Below are 20,018 nucleotides of genomic sequence, written 5' to 3' on the forward strand. Positions count from 1 at the left end.
CCAAGCAACTTGGACTAAGAAAGACCAAGGCAGTAAGGGATTTAAGACAGACCATCATTTTTTTCCAGCAAGACTACACAAATGTATGATAAAAGCACCAAACGGCCTGCAATCTGAACAAGCAGTAAACATTATGAATTTTTTAAAGTGTATTTGAAGGATGAAAATCTTGCATGAGAAAGGAGCAAGGTGAGTGGCTAATCAGGACCAGCAGGCAAGGCAGACTGCCCAGGCTGCTTCCTTAGCATAGCTGCAGACACCCACCTGTAGCACGCAGAGCAGGCAGGCTGGCATCATCACGCCAAAGCGTTCCTGGTGCTGGCAGCACAGAGTGCATTTATATCAGGCTTCAGTAGCTACACGCTGCAGCCTTCCACTACAAATCAGCCAAAAAACACCCTTCAGTTATGCTGTACACATAGCAGTGCTCCCCTTAATCTCAGCAATGCATGCAGGAGCTTTCCATGAGTTACTGAAGTTTAATTTTCTGTTTGTAGCCAAACAGCAATCATCTATTTTCAATTTTTTTTCCACTGCGCATTTTTCTATGAACTAATTATTTCAGACCTAGTGAAGGTGGATTAAAACTGCCACTATGTGTAAGATTGCAGAAATATTTTCAACGCAATGAGAAATTTCCCATTCACACATAGTTTTCTAAAAACCCTCTAAAATAACCTAAACTTGTCATTCTTTTCTCTAAAAGGAAAATGTTTACTATTCACAAATTTGAGGATAAAAAAAAAAAAAAAAAAAGAAAAAGAGAAAAGTAAAAAAAAAATCTATTGCTGGGATTTTTTTATAAGGGAAAAAAATCAACTATATAGCATGTCATGCTACTCAGTTGGTGTGAACATCCTAAATATCCTTCTAATATTTATGCAAGTTCATTACTTTAATGTCACAAGTATCTGAATTTTGGAGACTGAGTACTTGGGCTTCTGTATTTGAAACTATCAAAGAATTCAATTAGGAAAAAAAACGCGACTGAAATTGTCGCTTCTGGCAGTCACTCAGGATTTAGTTCCCTGCATTCACCAGACCACAAATGACTATCTAAAATTGCTTAAGTTTGCTCATAACAGGAGAAAAAAAAAATAATAATCTTTATTTTCCAGTTCCATTAAGCAATCTCAATTTTGCAGGATGTAACAGTGAAGTTTGCACATTAAGTTCCTAGAAGCTCAATTTTCTTTTAGAAGGTGTTGGGGGGAAGAGGAGGAAAGTGGCTTTCCCTTGGAAAAGAAATAACCAAATGACAGTGCCATGTAAAATGTACACTACAAAATGTAATTTTTCCGTGGCTTGACTACAGGAAGAAGGGAGGTCAAAGATGCTATTAAAGAAAAAGAGGATATATCTTAGGCCATTTAAATAATAATGCATGATTACTTCGTGCGGCACACTTTCTACTGCCTCATTCAAAAGGGTTTGAAGTAATGAGATTTTCACAGTTATCTTTTGAAGCATATTCAGCAACCTAATGGCTGAATCCAAACCTGAGTGAAGGTCCTGCAAAGAGTTCTCTATCCCCCAAAATGAATGAGCTGTGAAATCAAAGATGGTGCAGAATTAGCCCTACCTACCACATTTCCAACCAAAAGGGAAGAAACATGAGAAGAGTGACATGCGGGGAGAGTACACAATAAGTAAAATTAACATTAATTTATATTATATTCTGGAGATGTAGGTGGGCAATGAAAGCAAATCACCTTAAGTGCGACATACAAAGAAAGCAGATTTTGGATGGCTGGGAAACAGTCGTTCAGGATCAGAGCAAAAAGACAAGGAAAAGGTCACATGTGAATATATTGATGCTTGAGAAACATTTGGAGAAGCACAGGTTTAAAGCAGTGCCTTGGCTAGCCAAAGGCTATAAAAACCCAGCAGCAGAGCTCTGAGCAGAGTGGGAAGTCCAGCCCTCCAGAGAAAGGGAGTTTAGCCCAAAGACACCTCGTTGTCTGCAAGCACAGAGGTACCCAGGGACAGCTCTGTGGACCCAGAGGGACCAGACTGCACACCCAGGAAACCATAAAATAAAATAAAACCAGAAAATAAAAAAGTCACCGCAATCACCAGGTGATCAAGCACCCCAGTAAAAACTCCCAGCACAATTCAGTGCTGCACCAAGAAGCTTTAATCGGAGCCAAATTCCAGGGGAAATAGATCTCTCAGAGGCTATCTTTCAGATAGCTGAAAGTCTTCTATTTGCAGAAAGAAAAGGTAGAAGGAAATCTAGTATATCTGCAGTTTTTGTATGTTGATGGAGTATTCAACTATGGCCTCATCTTACCCAGAGTAAGGTTTTAACATTGGCTTCATAATTATTGATGCTTGTAGTTAAGCATAGCTGGCATTTTCTATTTAAGGTCCCATTTTTCCTTGCAGATAAATCTGTCTCACTGTAACCACTTACATTTTCCAAATGGGATATTGAATTTTGTATATTTGTTGATTTTTTATTATTACTTTTTAAAAGTCTTGAGTAAAGCGGTTGAGCTATTTTTTTGGCATGGAGTCTGATGAAAATGTTTTGTGTGTGCTAACATGTGCCGAACAGTCTTATCTAGCACTTTCATGTAACACACTACAGTGGACACACGACTCTGCAAAACTGGACAGTAGCTATTTCCAGCTGGATTTCCAACATTAGCACTCACTTTTATTCTAAGCCCCATTTCTTACTCACACAGGGACCAACACTACCTCACCTTGCAGGGGTACTGTGCTAATTAATTAATGAACAATTGCAAATCAGCATTGAAAGCAACATGGGAAAAACTTGGATTATTTTTTTTTTCTTGTTGATGCAATGTTTCAGTGGCACTCCATAAATAACACAGCAGCAGACTAAGAGAAACACTGACCTGTTACTTACCCAGTAAGAACGCTGTTCAATGAACAAAGCAAAGGTTATCTGGAATGAGGAAAAGGATGATTTAAAGTTTCATAGGTGACTTTGATCCTGGGTCTTGTAAGTGCTTCACTTTTTATTTTGAGCACTTTTTTTTTTTTTTTTTTTAATATAGGTATATGCTCGGGCAAGGTCAGTTGTATATAAATTAGACTAATTTAACATTACTGGGTGGAACTCAGAGTAGGACGTAGAAAATCCCCTACAACATAGATGAAATTTAAAGGCTTCCTGGCTGTAATTAAAGGTATGCTAAATTGATACAGAGGCAAATCTGTCTGGAGGGAACATAATGACTGCCCTTGTAGCGAGTCGATCCAGGCAGAGAAGTGCTCACACCCATAATGTTAAAGTCACCTGCTCACATAGGCAAAAACCACATCAAAGGCAACCACAAGCAGTGTGCACATTTACCATCTCCATTTGCCTGGTTATGACCAAACAGCAGTCTGAGAATCATTATCAATCAGAAATAGTAAGAACTGCTACCAGGCCCTCTAAAAAGAGAGTAAAAACAACACAGAATGTGTCCTTCAAGATGAAAAGTCTGTAGGAAGAGTGGAGGCCTGCAGGACTTGATGGCAGCAGAGATTTTCTTGTGGAAGACCGGAGGCACTACTAGAAGCTCATGATGCAGAGAGCAAATTCTTCGATACTAAGTATGATTTATTTTCTCAAAAGGTACACAGCACTCAGACAAATGGGCTTAAAGTAGCACAGACCAAAGCATACCCTGCTACTGCTCGCAGGTGTAGTTTAACCCTGGTGCTGGGTGCTCTGGGCACCAGGTCAGGGCTCCTGGCCAGCCCTGCAGCCTGATGCTCTCTGCAGCTCCCTTGCTGCTGCTAAATATCCCCACCTGGGCAAGGATTTGTGGGGTGGTGTCTGTTAGCTCCTTATGTTATGCTTCTTGCTGGCATTTCCCTGCTCTTTATTCCCCTCTCTCCCTGCTACATAATTGACTCCTCACAACGGAACTTGATCTAAGGAGCCAGGCAGATGCTATAATCAGGCAGAATAATTTGGGCACCAAGGAAAGGATTTGTCAGGCACAGAGAGGAACTTGGTGCTAGGTGAGGGTCACAAGCAAACCCTGCTGGCTGCACAGCCCCAGGCTGTTTCCATTTTGCCGGCTCCCAGGCTTGTGCTGAGGGTCACAGTGTCCGAGGCTGGAAGCTCTGCATGCTTTTACCCATCCACAGCTCTCCTCGTCTCCCTTCAGGACACAGGATTCCTCTCTGAAGCCATATCAAAACGTTTCTTTTAGCGGAAGACATCAATCTCATCTTTCCCCTGCAGCGTTCACCTCACTATAACTTTCCCTACTACACGAGGAGCCCCATCAAAGTGCCAATCTCTCCCCCACAGAAATGTGTAATTACATTGTAAACGTTCAACACAAGTGAAAAAGGAAAGAAACAAAAACCAGAGGTGCACCGTGATGCCCAGAAACTAAGAGTCATAAAATGACATGCCCAAAGACCACCAAAGGAACGACTTCAACAGTTTTGAGCAGCACCTTGTCTCCACTTTGCTTCTCAGATTCAGCATTTGGCGATATTTTCTCCTGCGTTGGCCAAGTCTTCCCTTACAAAGTAATTTTCACTCTCTCACAACCCAGGGGAGCGGAGTTAACATAGAGTAAATGAAATACCATGGCTTCGCTCCGTCTTTCGCAAACGCTGGGGGTGTGAAAGCGCAGAGAACAAGCCGTAAACTGCAGAGAGCATAATAGCAGGGGGAAAGTGGGGAGGAGGCAGTGGCTGGGTGAGCCCATCACCGCTGATGGGACAGAACAGAGCCTGTACACGAAATTAATTTGCAGTGTCGAGATTATGTTACAGTAGTGATGATCAGAGAAAATATTGATAGCAATAAAATGAAATCCTGAAGAAACTGGCACTAAATCAGAAGACAGCGCGTTGACACTATTTATGTTAATTTCTTCAGACTTCATCCCTGTTGGCAGTATTGTTGACACCTCGTGTAAGCAAGCAAATAGCTCGCAAAGAGTCAGGGAGGGGAAGTAAATGATTGCAGTTGCCATTAGACTCCCATATATTGTAGTAAGCAAATGTACCGGCTTGTTATGACCTTGATCTAATAACCCCAGTAGTTGGCTCAAAGGCTCGTCAAGTACTCCATTTTCAAAAGCATTTCACAGAGAATGCTTAGAAAGTTGTGTTTCTCTTACCAGCTTTCAATTATTACAGGCAAAAGACTAAAACAGACCAGACTAGGAAAATAAAGCTGGGGAAAGCCCGGAAAAAGTGAATGAAAAGCAATAAGCAAATCTCTTTCAACAATCAGGAAGGTTTTCCAAAGTATTTAACAGGTCACAGAGAGCTGGGGACACTTACTTGGGTCACCTCAGCACTAGGTTAGTAAGTGTCCTTTCCAATTTCATCAGCACAGAACCTGGCTCCACAAATGTACTCCTGTGCATGTAAATAACTTTAAATAAATTACAGCAAAGTCCCATCAGCTTGTAATTCAGTCACTCTGATGGAACTTCTCACAGGGGCTCCTTCCACCGGGACTGAGGCTAAACTGAATCATAAACTCATTTATTCAGAACAACAAAGGCTGCGTTTGGCCTCCTCCAAAGCCAAAATACCCCCCAGCTTCAATGGGCTTTGAACCTTCCACCATGTTCCCACCAGCCCTTTGCCTTGGCTTAATGTAGCCATCACCCCTCACCTTCAGGTGCAGTGGCCATTTGGTCAAATTAACTCTTGTCCAATTCAGGTGCTGGGGTTTGGGAGCTGGCTGTGTGGCTGCTGCTCTTGCATTCTCATTCCATACAGCTGCTGCTCCTTTTTAATTTGAAAATGACTTTGTTATACTTAAATTGCTTTCAAAGGAAGTCTGTCCAGGCCAGCAGATGCACTAATGAGGATTCTTTATCTTTAAAATGTGTGAAGGGTAATTTCCCTGTTTCATTTAATTTTAGAAATATTTTAGTCTGTTATTTTTCAGTTCATATTTAACACCAGAATGAAGGGACAGAAACATAAGATTATTTGTTGTAATCTTTAATGGATTAGTAGTATCGATCAGGGAGCTTTGGGTGCTGAAGCAAATTTGTCCCCTAATCTTATAGACGTGTTTATCTATTTACCAAGAAATCACAGTATCAAGCTAGCAGCAGTGTGAGGCCAAGGGCTAGCACTTCTGCTTCCATAGCTGGAAACAAGCCCTAAGGAAAGGAAATAAATTATATATCACCATGCATGAGGGTGGGGATTGCTATTTCCTTATATAACTCAGAAGTTCACTTAACTTCATCTACCCAGAGCAGTTTTATCAGGGATAGAGAAATGCAAGACAACATTCTGTATTAAATTAGGTAGTAACCTGTGCAGCGCATGTTAATGGGAAGAAACGCTGCATCACAGGGATTTCTTTCTGTTTTAATTAGATGCAATCAGTTTGACAAAAGGACACTGAGTGGTCTTGATTTTCATTTCAGAGAGATGTGATCATACTTACAATGTATTTGTCAGGCAATTTAAAAAAATTCCATATTAGATTATTAAATTAACTCTTTGCATATATCATATTGGTAAATTAAATCTAAAGTGACCTTGGAAGAAGCAAAGTTTCAAATTTTAGAAAGGATAAGTTTTTGAAGGGAAAATTAAAGTATACTGAGTTTCACAGTGTGTTCACTATGGGCTCTACATAACATTTTAGCTCTTCCCACTTAGTTTGCTCTATCTGTATCTGAAATCCAGAACATTTGGGCCCAGGATGTTCTCTAGCCATTTTCTTTCAAAGTACTTCCAATTTGTGTGATTTTAACATCTCCCATCAACACCTGTCTTGTCTCATTGCTCCCAAACCCTTTACAGAAAGAGGGTTCTGGCTTCATTCTGGATTCTTACTTCATTTGCAGTAAGAAAAAAAAAAAATTCAGGCACTGGCTTCCAGTGAAGGGAGTGACCCCATCAGGCTGTGGCAAAGGGGATCAGAAAGGCGAGGAGGACTGCAAGACCTGTTTGGGCATGGTGAGAGGTAGAACAGGACTTGTCCCAGCACTGGTGGAGCTGAGGAGGCAGTGGAAGCTTGCCCAGAAGGTTGAGGAGGGGAAGAGGGACGGTGTGGCTCTCAGCTGCACAAAGGCAAGTGCAAAGAGGACTTTGGTGCCCAGCAAAGAAGATCTACGATGGGAATGAAGACAGGAAAACAGAAATTCTATTTATGCCATGGGTCTTGAGAAGCTTCAGCACTTCTAGTCATGTGGCAGAGACAGTGTAGGATAAGAATTGTAATACCATGAAAACGAGCACTGTAAAGTAAGCTGAATAGCCAAACGAGCCAGAAAGAATTCAAACCACCAGAGCAAAACACAGACTTCTTATAATCTGACAGGACAGACAGCTGTCTTGCATGAAGTGTATTTTAGAAAGTGGCAAGCTGGATTCAGATATGATAATGTTTCCATTATCAAGACTTACATATAATATTTGCTTCTGGAAATTAAAGTTCATCGCATTGTGGATAAGGTATTTGCACAGAATAACTTCTGATCTCTGCTTTTTCTTGCTGCCTGGTTCCTCGTTCCTACCACCAAACGCCCGTCTCAATCTGTATGTGTCAGTCCTCTTCCTTTATCTGAATCTGATGCCACTACTTATTCATAGGTTATTTCAGTTAAACTGATCTTTGCTCAAGAGATGGCACTTTTGGGTGGACTCGGGAGGCTGCAATGTTTTTTAGCGCTGCTATGGCTAAAACATGTCAGCTGGGACTGATCCTGTTCCCACTTTCTTCAGCTTTTGTTCTGTGGGTTAGCCAAGCACATCTGTTTTGTCCTGTGTAAACAACTGCAGGTATTTTAGAAGCTAAGGATGAGAACTACAAAGACCTGGCAGCACTGACTGGAGAGGTTTCCTGAAGCACTGCTCTGAACCACTCTCATGAGTAACTCTGTAAGCAGCACATTAACCCCAAGCTTCAGAAACCATGTTCAGCTACATCAAAAGCATCCCACTGCAACAGACCTCCAGTTCCTCCAGGACATCCTCAACCCAGATGTACACTCTTCTCATTTGGGGTTAGGAAAAAATACACTTAGAGGACTGTAGACATCGCTCTACCTCTGTTTCATAGAGTGAAGCAATGAGGTTTCTGCAACTCAGGATCAGTGCAGTCTTCCATGTGGCAACATCTTTATTTTCTCTGGTTTAGAAGAATTACCACAAAGACTTTTTTCTCCTGGTAGCTGCAACGAAACAGTTTGGAAAAGTTCCTTGTGGCAGGAAATTCACCATTTTTTCCTCCACCTGCTCCAGGTTGGGCATATGCTCAAACACAGACAGATTCAGAAGACAAAGCAATGAGGTCTATAAAGGGCATTATCACTGGAAAGAGACATGGTGATTTATAATCTATACACTCTGAGCCAATGCTTTATTACAAGGAAAGGCCTAAAGCTATGAACATTGTGCCAAGAATACCAAAAGACTGACATCCACTAGAAGCTAAGCATTCATGTTTGATAAACTGGTAATCATTGCTTGTATATTTCAACAGAACAATTGGAAAGATAACAAAAAAATCTCATCATATGATTAGTTTTTCCCCTGCTTTTGGTGGTGGAGGTAACAGGAGAGGGAGTAAGGACAAGGGGAGGTCAAAAGTTAGCAGTGTGTCTTTCACCCTCAGCCAGAACAAAGCCTACCCACTTTATTCTGACCTGAAGCAACAACAAAATCCACACATTCAGCTAGATGTAAATGCTGTCAAGTGCAAACACTGTTTGATCGGTGCTCACATACACACTAATCTCCATGCTTTATCATTTTTTCCCAGTGCTGAGGGCATTCAGGCCTGCTCACCTAAAGAACCATCCCACTTCTGCACGAGCAGAAGAGTCTGCTTGTAAAAAATGTAAACATTAAAAAAAAATGCTGCAGAAACTTTGGAAATGGAGCTGTTGTCAGCAGAGATTAAATTGTGTACCAACAGCACGACATTTATGCACTGCTACTTAAACTGTGACAAATGGTTGCAAACATGATAGTTTCAGGATCTTTAATCTAAATGAATGGTGCTTTTAGCCTATCTCTGACTTGAATTCAGTTTGGAAATAAAGAAGCATTTCCTACGCAGTTGTGTACAGAATCAAGGCAGCAAGGACTGAAAGTCACAGCTATCTGCAGCCCTGCCCTGCACTGCGTGGCTGCCGTCATGTGGCTATTCCCCTCTGAGTCCCGAGCAATGCTTGCAAAGGAAATTAAGTTTTTACCTACTTGTCAGCCTCACACAAAGTGTTTGCAAGGAGTTTTTTTCTCCTCTCTCATTTTTCTTTGCATAACAACATGCATAATGTAAGCTCATTTAAGGCAGCAGAGATTACATTAAAATGCGATTTTTTAACATTACAAATATCTCAGATGGCGAGTTATTCAAAAATCATTTCAATCATTATCGGTTTAAATGCAATATTAACTACCGGAGGAAACTGATGGCATAGGTAGTTTATCCTCCTCCAAATTCACTCTTGCATCATCCTCAGAGTCTCTCAGCTGAAGGAATTAAAAGTGCAGTTCTTACAAACAAGTATTTGCAAAGTGATTTCTTAGTGTTTATGGTCTTGTAATACAATATTTATAAAACAATCTAACTGCAGACTTTCCAAGGTGTTCTTCAGCTGATAGCACAAGAGAAAAATTGACTCTGTTATGCCCCCCAGTCCTCCCCGGTCTCAATCAGTGGCTTCACTATGTCACCTGGGGATTTCCGAACTGGAAATAAAAATGAAAATAATAAAAGATAAAAAAGATAAAATAATAGAGAGAGAGACATAAATAATAATATAAATATAAATAAAATAAGAGGTAAACATATTTAAAATAAAGTAGGAAAGAAAGAGAGGGGGAAGGGGAAAGGCAAGGGAAAAAAAAGGGAAAGGGAAAGGGAAAGGGAAAGGGAAAGGGAAAGGGAAAGGGAAAGGGAAAGGGAAAGGGAAAGGGAAAGGGAAAGGGAAAGGGAAAGGGAAAGGGAAAGGGAAAGGGAAAGGGAAAGGGAAAGGGAAAGGGAAGGAGGGAACAAGAAATGGAAGGGAAGGGATAAGGGAAAGGGAAGAGTAATTAAAAAGCAAAAAGGAAAAAGGAAAAGGGGCAAGAAATGGAGAAGGGAAAAAGGAAAGGGAAAAAGGGAAGGGGAAAAGAAAGGGAAAAGTGGAAGGGAAAAGGGTGAGAGGCACGGGTAAACGCTGTCTCCCCCCGCGGGCGCGGCCGGCCCCGAGCCGTGAGCGCAGCTCCGCGGGCTGACGCCGCCACCTGGCGGCCCCGGGCCAGCAGCGCCGGGCGGGTGGCGGAGGGGGGGGATCGGGCCCTGCCCGCTCGGGGGCTCCGCTCTGCTGTGGCTTCTTCAGCGGGTCCTGTGAGCCGGGACCGGGATATCTGGGGCTGCCTGAGGGCTGGGGGTCACGGCCAGAAGGCGCTGGGCTGCTCTGTGTGGGGGAAAGGCATCGTGAGGGCTCAGAAGCAGATCCAGACAGGGAGAAGATGAAGCAAACGCCTCTCTATAGTGTCAGGACCACGCAGTTCAGGTGGGATACGATTCATTAGGCTTTTGTGTGAATTTTCAGGGCAACAAGTGCATACGAGCATCCTGTTTGAGTGCACGTGTCTGTCAGTCCACGCCAACTTTTTCATCTTTCAGGTGGTTTAACCAGGTCTGGCAGAGGGGCAGCAAGCTGAAAAACCCCATGCAATGATCCTCTTGGCACCCCCAGCAAGAAGAAAGCTGCAGCATGAACCAGAGCCCAGGCACAATGCAGGCACAAGTGTGGGATGCCATCCAGTGAAGGGTTCTGAAAGGAGCAAAGGATTTTCCACCTTGCTCCCAGATGCTAATTGCATTCATTACTCTTAGCGTACATAGGAGACCACAGCATTCTGCATGAGGATGTATTTTGTTACACAGGATAGAGATGAAAAACTTAGGCAATACTGGCAAAAGCTTGGCAGGGGCTTTAGTGTCACAAAACTCAAAAGTTATGGTGAGCTGAGATCTGTGTTGCTCTTTATCAAATTCACTAAAGCTGGAAGGGTTCAGAAGCAGAGCAGTTTTGCCCATGCTTGCTACAGATTCAGTTCTCTAACACAATCACTGGATTTCAGTAACTCTTTTCTTCTGTTCATATCCATTAAAGTCTTCTCTTTGGTGCCCGCTGTTCCTCAAAATACACATGGATGAGCATCAGAGGATTTTTCTGCAACACGTTTGGTAAGCTCTACAATGCTGAGATTAGAAAAGGACACTACACCAATGAAAAACAAAATCCTTATAAAGCCTTTGATGAAAACATGAGGTTAGCGCATTTCCTTCAATATACTTTGATTTTTCAAATGCACTATTCCAATCACTTCTCAGAAATGATTTCAACATATTTGAAGTAATAACTTTCCACATATTATCAACTGATACATATGTAACAGCACATCATCTTATTAAAAACATTTCCAGGGTTTGCAGAAAGTAAAACTTGGATTCAAATAAGCATGGCTTCAGCTCTGCAGATCAAAAGCTAGCCCGGCTAGTGATTCATAGAACCGGGCCATCTGGTGACTTGCAGGAGTCTCGGACTAGTTTATGAACAGCAACCTAACCTGTCTGCACATGCTTGGGAAGTGGGTGGACTCAACTATTTCCCCAAAATTTGTTATTTTAATGAATCTCTTACACCAAAATATTATATGAAGCTTTGCTACGTTTTAGCATATGCAACCTTTTATTTGTAAGTGTACGTTTGCTCTCTGTCAGCACCCAACTCCCCTCTGTTGAGCAGGTCATGCCTTATAGCTTCAAGCAGCTAACGTATGCAGGAGAAACCTACTTTGTCATTTGTGGCCATTGGAAGCTGTGAATTTTGTCAACACTACATCCGAGTGTCACAGCGATACCCAGAGGTGCAGCCCGGTCACCATCACACTAAGTACAGGCACTGCCTCCCAGAAGCTAATTCACAATGAATAATTTAGCTGACAAACTTAGTCTGCTTGAGAAATACCCGTGAGCAGATTTCAATTTCTTCAACCATAATCATTAGTCAAAATATGCTAGAGTAAAGATAGGGTGGAAGAGGTTGAGAGGGAGAAAGAAGAGTCAAAAAAGAACAGGGATCCTACCTGCATTTCTGGATCACATAGCATGATTTTGTGTTCCTAATTGCTATTTCTCACATCCAGTGGATGAAATTAATTTAGACAGAAGAGAGAGAAAAGGTTTTTCCAGACTCTGAAACTAGCTTAGATCAGAACTGAAAACTTTTATATATCTGAGCACCTTCCATTCCAAGCACAAATTTGTCTTCCTTAATTACGTTTTTATATCATACAGAGGGACCAGAGTACCTGTAAGGAGAGGTGGAAGGTCCCTCTCAGCACCTGTTCCAGATACAGAATGCTCCAGAGAAAACCACACCACCTATACATGCTCCTACCCCATGCTCACATGAGGTCCTGGGTGCCCACCTGCCCCTGCAGCATCCCAGCATGTGATGCAGATGTGAAGGTGTCCTGGGGCAGCCACGAGCTGGGAGCAGCTCACAGCAGACATCCAGCTGTGCTGTAGCAAGGCACACCCATGTCCTGGCCTGGAGATGCTCACAGCTTCACCCAGATGGAGTCTTCCACCCTCAGAGCTCTCCATCCACAGTGCCCCAGCTTTAATGTCACTGAAACAAGGGAAAATTATCCGTGACAGGAGATACTAGTCACCAGTGGAGTGGGTCAGCCAACGGGAAGAAACAGAGGAGGACCAACAGATTCTGCAATACCTACTGTTAACTGCTGAGTATTGTGTTAGTGTAATGTTTGTCCAAACACGTGGGACATGTCAGACTGTATCAAGTACAAACGCACCTAACGGAGACTCTTGCTGCTTCTGCGAAACACAAGCAGAGCTAATAAGACCAAATTCTGCACTCATTCCATGTCCATCAGAGTGACTCTACGCTGACTGCCAGCAGGCTGCTGCAGAATCACACCAATACACTTGCACGATAATATTGCCCTGAGCATAAGAATACTTGATAGCAGATCTATCCTTTATCTGGTGACTTCACTGCTGCAGGTTTATGGCCTTGAGGATGTATATGCCACTTTTTTTTCAAGTCTAATGTCTGATCTGCAATCTGAATTTCTCTAGGAAAGCAAGAGGAACTAAATTGTATTTTTCCATTAACTAGTAAATGGAATTTTGTTTTGGTCTTGTTTGGTTTTGTTCAAGTAAAATTAAAACTTTTTTTTTTTGTATAAAAATGAGCAACTGGTGCTTACAAGGTTGTATGAGTAAACTGGTTGCCTGACTCACGGTAATCATGCGCAATTTTTAAGACTGTATACTGAAACATCCAGTGTCTGCCTTCCTCCTAGTTCTCCACAGAATAGTAATTTTGGATTTCATAAAAAGTCATCCTACTTCCCTCCCTCCTATACAGCAAGTTTGGCAGCTAAATTACTGCCACAGACGTGAGCATGAGCATATGCGTGCTCTGTGCCATATTAGCAAAATTTTTTGACAGGCTTCTTTATTTTTCTTAACGTGGGAGAGGGATGCTTGTTATATTTCCTACACACCTGCAGTTAACAGTGAATATCAGACACAGTAATCAGTCAGAACTAAAAACATATTTTATGGATTCAAATTCTACATGTTCCTTTCAGAAATATGATGTTTTGGGTAAATAATTGCTTGGGATTTTCTAGAAGGAAGCTTATCAACCCAAGCACCTCCCAGGCAAGCAGCAGTTCAGTCAGCTAAGGACACAACTCTGCATGGAGCTGCTTCAAAGACGGAAAAGATAACTAGAGAGATCTGCCTTGGAGGCAGGTCATCAGCAAGGGGATGTCTCCTAGACAGGTACCGGTTCTTGTCTGCCTGGAAAGTGAGTTACAAGCCTTTGTACAGCACCTTTCAGGCAGGCAGCTTACTGAGGTCTGCCTAGAAGGCAGGTCAGCATGCAGATGTGCCTAACAGGCACCGAACTGTGCAAGCCTGCCTCCCCGTGCCTTCAAAGATCTCGAGACAAGTTAAGAATTTCATTTTAATGATTTCAGCAGAAAGCCATTATTTCCTGCAAGAAATCATTTCCAGTACGGTTGCTGGATGTGGCAGGCTGCTGTTTCTTTAACGACACATTCTTAATACCAGATACAAGAGCAGAATTCCTCTTTACAAGGGTCTGGTAGTATTCTTAATATAAAAGGAAATGTTGTTTTATAAAATTTGGCAGCAGGTTACTACAGAGAGCAAAAGAACAGTCAGGTACAACTGGAAAAAGGAAAGCTGACAGGAGGCATATGAAGAAACTCGATGTACTCTATCCATATAAACACGGGTGTTGGCACACTGTTTTCCCTCACACCGATGTAACTAGCAGCAATATCTGCAAGGGAGGCTTAGATAGAATTGGCAAAAGCAATGAAATGAACTTTAAATATCATTCATATTAAAAGGATTTAAAATTTTTAAAATCTCCAGTCAGCAAGGACTTCAGCAAAACCATAACTTTAATCACTTGACTAGACTGCTTTTTAATAAAGATGAAGAGCTTACTTTGTATATAAGAGAGGCATGGTTTCAATGTATTTTTGATTCCAACAGCTCTCCCTCAGGTATGCTCAGTTCAGGATTTCAGGTTTTCTTCATTACAGCACTATCTGCACGTTCACTTCTTACATGAAAGCTGAGGTTGGGCACGAACTGGTAGCTCTGGACTGGTGTCTGGAATGCCATGATAGCGTATGCTGGCCCAAAATGAACTAGAAATCTTGGACAGAGACTGGTGAGCAACAGTCTGAAGCAAGAACAAAAAAGCTGTCACACTAATCAGCAGTTGTCTTTTTTTTAATTTTTTTTTTTTAAAAAAAGGTTGTATCTCTCTAGGAAACATTCAGCAGCATCCACCCTGAGATATGAGGCAGCTTGGAAGCCGTAGGCATTTTAAAAGAAAGAGAAGCAGGAAAGAGGAGCTCCAAAGGCCTCCAAAGTGTGCTCTAAGATAGACATATAGATATTGGGCACATTTGGGGAGGGAAACAGCGATAGCTGCAAGTTGTAGAAAAGCCAGAAAAGAAGGAAATACAAACCACTGCTCAAGTTGCTGAATTTATTGCCCTGTTCAGACCAACTCATGTAGCAACCGGTGCGCTGTAAAATATTGTGACAGTGAGTTCCCAAAATATACCATCCCGAAACATTTCATAGCAGTGTTGGTTTCTTCAAGCATGACACCAAGTACACAACAAAGACACCGATCTTGCAGGGTATATTGAGAAAACACAAGATAAACAGCGCGTTTTTAAGCTAACACCAACCAGTTTGGCTTAACTCGGAGCACCAGCAAGCCACTCTTCCTACCTGCACAATCTTTAAAGACTCAGATGTGAGACCCTGCACTCGTGTTATGCAGGACCACCTGGTCTGCCAACTGTCAGCAGGAACCTTAATGAGAACGACTTCTTTCGGAGTGATATCCCCACAGGCACCCAATGGAAGGTCAAATAATCTTTGCAGAGGGCTCTCTGTGACTGAAAGCTTGATCTTTGGTGTGCAGTCTGTAACACGTGTGAAAGACTTACCGCGTAACAGAATAAAGGAGAAACATCTATCGGTATAAACCCACAAAACCTGTCACTCATCCTTACACTTGTAAGTGTCCCTGGGATCGTTCCACTCTGCGCAGACCCCTGTCTGGATAGCTTAGTCAGATTTATTTTACATGATGTTATCTGCCCTGATAAAGTGAAAAGTTCATACCAAAAGCATAATGCTGGCATCATTCCATGCTTGTTTTGGCATTGTAGCATACTCTTGAAAGCTTTCAGACAGTAAGCTCTTAGTTTGTCATCATTCACATGTTATTCAATAAACTGTATTATTTTAGCTCCAGAGAGCCACCAAACAGATGCATTCATCAACAGCTGTGACTTCAGGATCCTGAAACACTCTTTTGAATTGAAGGACATGGTTTTTACAGAAAGCTGTATTTTAAGTAGATCACTGTTTGTTTGTTTTTCATTTATTTTTTTTCCAATTTGTGATTTTTTTCTGCCTTCCTGTTTAGGTTTAATTAGCAACTGAGGAAAGAACTTTTTAGAAAACTCTCTATATCCCTATCTCAAGAAAGATAAAAGTAGTGTACATCTGAAAGTCCCACTTCCTCAAACGTGCGTAGAAGCTTAGGGATGAGATGAATTTATTCTAAACTGCCTTTCCCACACTTCTGCTGCCAGGACCAAAGGAGATCCTAAAACACCTCAGAGATACTTAGGGGCTGACTTAATTTGTTCAAAGTGAAATAGCCCCATAATGGTCCTCTCCAGCCAAAGACAGGTGAACACTCTGTCTTGCCAGATGCTACAAAACACCTCCTGCATCCTCATCATTACTGACACAGCTTGCAAACACCTGTTTAAATCTCTTTTAAAATTTTTAGGCTTTTTACAGACCTTGAGCTGGATTTAAGTAGGTCTCAGAAGTTCAGTTTGAATCTGACACAGCACTTTCACATCAGGGTGCTCTTGTCTTAACCGAAGGGTGCCCAGTAATCAGAAGCCACTCCACAGAAGACTTCCAGCACATCCATGGCTACTGCTTTCACCAGAGCAGAGGAGAGAGGCCAGAGGCAGGACTGGCATTGCGGGATGCTGACGCTGCTGCTTGGTCAGCGGTGCCATGCCCGGCATTTCTCTCTCATTTCTCTGCTTGGCACAGAAATGCTGGACTCTTTTCTTTACAAAACACGTTCAAAATAGAAATAGCTTCACACAAAAAAAACACACACATACTCTGCTTCAACTTCTGTTACAAGAATGGAGAATGTCAAGGCATTTACCTTCATGCCCTCTCTAATATCACTGTAATATTTCCAACAGCAGGCTCCCAGGGACGCCAATTCAGAACCAAAGTGATTACTAACCAGTGAGGACCAACGCACTGGTTGTAGCCTGCTTTGTAACACTGAGCAATTATGGAATAACTTTGAAATTGTGCCTACAGTTCAGCAGTTGATTATCATTCTGTTTATGCTATCAGTTACACTTGTGCAGAGACAGATTAACTCAACTGGCGACAATGAAGTCAGCTCTGACTCGAACCTGAGTGACTAAAATTGAATTTGTCCTCTAATCTAATTTGAACTATGGAATCATGATCACAGGCTTCTTCGTTAACAGAAGCATAAGTGTTCAATTGAAGCACTAAGGAGAAAAAGTGAAGTATCTAAAGAATGTCAGATTTTGAGTATCTTCTTAGGAGGACACTCAAGAAGCTAAGAGGAGGGAAAGAAACCGTACAAACAACTTCAGTTGCGGTTATATTACAGAAGCTCCAGTAATTATACACTAAATTATATTCTTTCACGGCTTTTTTTTTTGGCTATCTCTGTATTTGTCAGCTCTAAGTACTTGAAAGAAAATGTTGAAAATACATTCATTAAAGTATCTACAAATTCTTGTGCAATATAGTGTTCTTTATAAAAGGAGATTGTAAAACCTAAAGTATGAAGAAAAAGCTTTCTTTCTAAGATCTAGCAATCACGGGGAGAGGACAGAACAACAACAACACAAAACACCCTACAACTTCATGCTTATTCAATAATATGCATTCTACTTCTACAGCTCCCAGTGACTTAGAAAACTCCAGGAAGCTAAAAAATCTGGATTCTCCATCTTACAAAACATTGGAAAATGTTTTGAATGTCAAAGAATACAGATTCTGACCAACATTTGGTTTTTCATCTGTATTGGCAAAGGATCTTGACACCCAGATAGAGACATCATCTTCCTGACCACCCGTCAGGATGGGTGAGAGTGGATTTAATTTGCACTGAAAGAAGGGAGTAGCTGGGGACAGCACCAGCTGTATTCAGCTTTAATGAACAAAAAGTGTCTGCACAAACATTGCTTGCAAAACATTTTGTTTCCGAGGGCAAGTATACCGTCCTTACATTGTTTCAGTTTGACAGAAGAAAGAATATGCCTTGTCATCGTTCCACTGCATGCAGCCACAATCAAAAATTACTTCTGAGGCAGTTAATAACAACTTTGAGAGTATCAGCAGAATCGTGTAAAACACCACTTACATTTGGCAAGTTTAAATGGTTTTGAAATAACAGGTGAATAATACATTCGGATTTGCCTCCGTGGGCAGCCAGAGCAGAGAAAATTACTGCAAGACAAATTTTTTGACAAAAACTCAAGATAAACAACTCAGCTCCTCTTTGTCAAGAGTAACAGAGTGGGCGTATAAATAAAATGCAGTAGGCAGAATGTCTCTGGAGTTTAACAAGGCCCCTAGCACAGTACCACACAGAAAACTCATTAACACACCAGAGAATCACGGCACCGATCAATTCAGATGAAGAACAGAGATTGTAAGTGAAGAGATTGCAAGTGAAGAGATAAGTGTCATGCTAAACCTGACTGGATGGAATATCAAGAAGGGACTGGTTAGATCCCACATTAATCAACTACCAGCAATCCAGGGCAAAGCTGGGGCCGCTCCTCCCCTGCCTGGGAAATTACATTGCGGCAGCAAGCTGCTGCCTCTGATAGTACAAAATGTAGAGAGGATAGTTATTAAAATCCAGCTTTGCAAAGTTCACCAGTCCACCTGACATGACTGAAACTCTAGAAGACTCCAATCCACCTCATGTTTAACCTTGCGTCGTTTAACATGCTCTGCAGGAGGCCTCGTTCCCCCCAAAATGTCATGTACCATTCCGTATTTATACTCCTCTGCTATCTTTTCTCCTTAAAATCATTCTCTTACAGAACCTTTGCAGGGTGAAATGCCATTTAAAAGACTCTTCAATCAACATGAATTTTCTGGAAGTCACATTTATTAAGAACTGCACTGGAAATGACAACTCAATCAACCAGGCTTGTTGCAAAGGACCGAAGTAGTTGTCACAGCCAGCCAAAGTCACACAGAGGCAGACATGTAATGAATAGTGTTTTGTCAAACGGGTTATTCTCAACTGTGTGGACACTGCCAGCAATCAGTGTCCTTTATTTGTTTCTCTTTGCTAGATTTCTCTGGACCCTTCCTTGAATCTGTCAAATGTAACTGAAACACCTCACATACCTGTTTTACCAAGTACCACGTAAAAAATATCCGGGACATTCTCATGCAGACAGGAATGTCACGGATTACTCCATACGAGCTCACATGCCAGTGTTTTTTCAGGTGGGAGAGCAGTTTAATTAAGCAGCTGCCACTAAAGGCTTATGCAGGCACTCACAGCATTACCAAATTGCTGGGCTGGTCAATGTTCCTCCCCTGGGAGCCTCTCCCAGCCCAACTTGCGCTACCGAGGCCCACAGGGCACATGCCACTTACCCAAGAAAGCCAGCAGCTGATGGAGCTCCAGGAGAGCGCACATGATGGTAGCACCAGTCCTGCTGTCCCACAGCAAAGCTGAGCCAGGACCCACAGCAATGCAGCCTGTCCAAAGCCCGTGGCAGCAAAACTTCCCTGCCAGCCCCTCTGCCAGCAGCCGCTCAAAGCATTCCCATGCACGGATGGCTGACCTGAGAGCTTGCTCTGGCCATACTTGCCACAGCTGCCATACAGACTGGTAGGTCTTTGTATTGGGTTTATGTGGCAAGGGTTTGGTAGCTGAGAGCTTCAGGAGTGGCCTCTGTGAGCAGAGCCCAGCAGCTGCCCCACGTTAAATAATGGCCAGTTTCAGCCTGCTCCAATGGGACCCACTGCTGGCCAAAGCCGAGCCAATAAGTGATGCTGTTTGCAAGTTTTGCAAGATGTAGAACTTAGTAACATAGTTTAGTGGTGGACTTATCAGTACTAGGTTGAAGGTCGGACTAGATGGTCTTAGAAGTCTTTGTCAACCTGAATGATTCTAAGTGTAAATACTACTCCAAAAACACAGGAGAGCCATGGGCCACCATGTGCTAGGTGAAAGATTATAAACACTGTTCCACAAAATATGATTTTTTCTATACAATTATAGTGTATGTCTGCTCTTGAATAAACAGAGAACTCTAACTGAACTCAGTTGGATTTGAAGGTGCAGAATGATGCCAAAAATATTCAAGTACTATTTTTTAAAGGCATTTTTATC

The 20,018-nt window shown here is 42.1% G+C and overlaps 2 long non-coding RNA genes across 7 annotated transcripts in view; both read right to left on the minus strand.

Moving 5' to 3' along the window:
• Window positions 1-19,563, minus strand: part of LOC113844086 (uncharacterized) — a 197,786-nt gene extending 178,223 nt beyond the window's left edge. For all 6 annotated transcript variants that reach the window (XR_011810475.1, XR_011810472.1, XR_011810469.1 and 3 more), the window contains exon 1: window positions 19,277-19,563. This is a non-coding gene — a long non-coding RNA (uncharacterized lncRNA). The remainder of the gene's footprint in view (window positions 1-19,276) is intronic.
• LOC106014654 (uncharacterized) lies at window positions 264-5,550 on the minus strand. Its single transcript, XR_003498572.3, has 4 exons — window positions 5,275-5,550; window positions 4,434-4,631; window positions 2,879-2,917; window positions 264-376 (listed from the first exon to the last, which is right to left on the minus strand). It is a non-coding gene; the product is annotated as an uncharacterized lncRNA (long non-coding RNA).
• Window positions 19,564-20,018: the final 455 nt, after the last annotated feature.

The sequence above is a fragment of the Anas platyrhynchos genome, chromosome 7 (genome assembly GCF_047663525.1).
Source record: "Anas platyrhynchos isolate ZD024472 breed Pekin duck chromosome 7, IASCAAS_PekinDuck_T2T, whole genome shotgun sequence".
Taxonomy (NCBI): Eukaryota; Metazoa; Chordata; class Aves; order Anseriformes; family Anatidae; genus Anas; species Anas platyrhynchos.